This window comes from Eulemur rufifrons, chromosome 15, assembly GCF_041146395.1.
Source record: "Eulemur rufifrons isolate Redbay chromosome 15, OSU_ERuf_1, whole genome shotgun sequence".
NCBI classification, from domain to species: domain Eukaryota; kingdom Metazoa; phylum Chordata; class Mammalia; order Primates; family Lemuridae; genus Eulemur; species Eulemur rufifrons.
This window is the reverse complement of record NC_090997.1, coordinates 30124954-30127480: the sequence shown is the minus strand read 5'-3', so window position 1 is coordinate 30127480 and position 2527 is coordinate 30124954. Positions and strand designations below refer to the sequence as shown.

At 37.6% G+C, this 2527-nt stretch overlaps 1 pseudogene; it reads left to right on the top strand.

Moving 5' to 3' along the window:
* Nucleotides 1-304: 304 nt before the first annotated feature.
* LOC138395948 (SIN3-HDAC complex-associated factor pseudogene) lies at nt 305-995 on the top strand (annotated as a pseudogene).
* Nucleotides 996-2527: the final 1532 nt, after the last annotated feature.

Below are 2527 nucleotides of genomic sequence, written 5' to 3'. Positions count from 1 at the left end.
GAAAAAGCATTTTATGAAAATATTTTTTAAACTAAAATAAATGTTTACTCTTTGTATCTATAATTCTTTTAATTTGTAAAACCTAAGCTTCTCAAATACAATTTTCCTCTAAATAATGAAATAGACACCTAGCCTTAAAATTTTAGCGTAGCTAATGAAAATGTGCACTTTTTTTTTCTAGACAAGGCAGTTGAGGAGGAGGGAGCGCTTGGAGTGGGGGTTGGCCTGGTGTGCACTCCACACCTCGGGGACGCTATTGTGCATGGAACGGCTGCTTTTGAAAGACTGTTGCCCAGAAGAAAAGATGTTTGGTTTTCACAAGCCAAAGATGTACCGAAGTATAGAGGGCTGCTGTATTTGTAGAGCTAAGTCCTCCAGTTCCTGATTCACTGACAGTAAACGCTGCAAAAAGGACTTCCAGAGCTGTTTTGGGTTGCATGAAACTCATTCGGGAGACATCTGCAATGCCTGTGTCCTGCTCGTGAAAAGATGGAAGAAGTTGCCAGCAGGATCAAACAAAACAAAACAAAACAAAACAAAACAAAACTGGAATCATGTGGTAGATGCAAGGGCAGGACCCAGCCTAAAAACTACATTGAAACCAAAGAAAGTGAAAACTCTGTCTGGAAACAGGATAAAAAGCAACCAGATCAGTAAATTGCAGAAGGAATTTAAACGTCATAATTCTGATGCTCACAGTACCACCTCAAGTGCCTCCCCAGCTCAGTCTCCGTGTTACAGTAACCAGTCAGATGATGGCTCAGATACAGAGATGGCTTCTGGTTCTAATAGAACACCAGTTTTTTTCCTTTTTAGATCTCACATACTGGAAAAGACAGAAAATATGCTGTGGGATTATCAATAAAGGCCGTTTTGGGGACGTCCTCATCGACACGCATCTATTCAAGCCTTGCTGCAGCAATAAGAAAGCAGCTGCTGAGAAGCTACAGGGACAGGGCCCAGAGCCCCTGCCCATCTCCACTCAGGAAGGGTGACTGAGGTTTTTATGTAGAAGGGGAACAAAAAATGATTTAAGTTTTGAAAAGACCACAAAGCAATAAGCTGACCCTCCTATTTGTAACTTGGATACCTGCTATTCTGCCAAAAGACAACTTCTAGAATAGTTTCGAATGGGTTATTTTCCCCCCAGTTCCACAAGCTTTGAAGCCAGTGTCTAGCTTACTAAAAAAAGAATTGTATATAATATTTAAGATGCTGAGTATTTCATAGGAAAGCTGAATGCTGCTGTAAAGTGCTCTTTAAGTCTTCTTCTTTTTTTTTTTTTTTGAATCCCCTTCTAATGAATGAAACTAAGGGGAATTTCAGGGGACAGTGATGGGATTTGTTGTATGATAAACAATATGTAGTTTTAGTCTTTCTATATTGAGAAGCAGTGGTTGGGGCATATTTTAAGATGGCTGGCTACACCTGTTTTCCCTCATAATAATAAAGTTGTCATAACTCAGTAACATGGACTTGCTCCTAGAGGTAATTGTTAATAATTTTCAAATATTAAGGTCTTGCCAAGGTTCTGGTGATTCAAACCTGTACTACTGATTATTAAGCAGGACAGACTGAGCTTTCTGTTACAAATACCTTGAAGGAAAAAGTGATTTCTAAATATACAGAGAGGTAACTTGACTGTATATTTTGCATCCTGTGCCACCTCCCTTCATATTAATGTTTGATAAAGGTTTTAATTTATGTGAAATTTCTAAAGCAGAATGAAAGCTCTTCTTGGGGAAATGGCAAGTCTTTAGGGTAGGTGAGACCCTAGTTGCATAGTACCAAAGCATTACCACACGGTAGACAGCACACTCCATTAAAAACGTTAAACTGTCTGAAAAATAAAATGTTCAAGTCTTCAGATGTCACAAAACAAAGGTTGATGCTTTGGGGGGCATATTTCTTAGAGGGCTTGCCGAGTATGTAAATAATTGACTTTGTTTGTGTTACGTGACTGTTTGATGACTTCATTGAAAATCTGCACAATTCAGTTTTAGCTCTGGATTACTTCAGTTGACCTTTGTGAAGGTTTTATCTGTGTAGAGTGGATGTTTGACTTGTTTTAACCTATTAGAGTTTTTATTGTTTTTCACTCTATATTTAAAGTAAAATTTACTAAAAGAAAAGAGGTGTGTGTTAATGCTAAGTGGGTTCGTTTTGGTTTGGCTTCTTTTAGTCAGGCTTTCTGAACATTGAGATATCCTGAACTTGGAGTTCTTCCATTCTAAAATCCTCATTAAAAGCTTCTCACTTGAACCCAAACCAAAGTATGCTTCTTGCCTCTTTTCTAAAAGTTCAGGAGAAAAATATCACCAGTTCAGACTTATTTTCATAATGAGGGAGGAGCATTTGCCTGCCTTATAATGACATGACTCAGTGCTTATTTTTTAAACTGGATTTTAAAAATTGGATAGTATAACAATAAGGAGTGAGCCACTTTTTATGGACACCCTATAGTTTTATAGTCTTAATCTAAACATTTTATATTTCCTCCTTTTGGGAAAAACCTATATTCTATAAG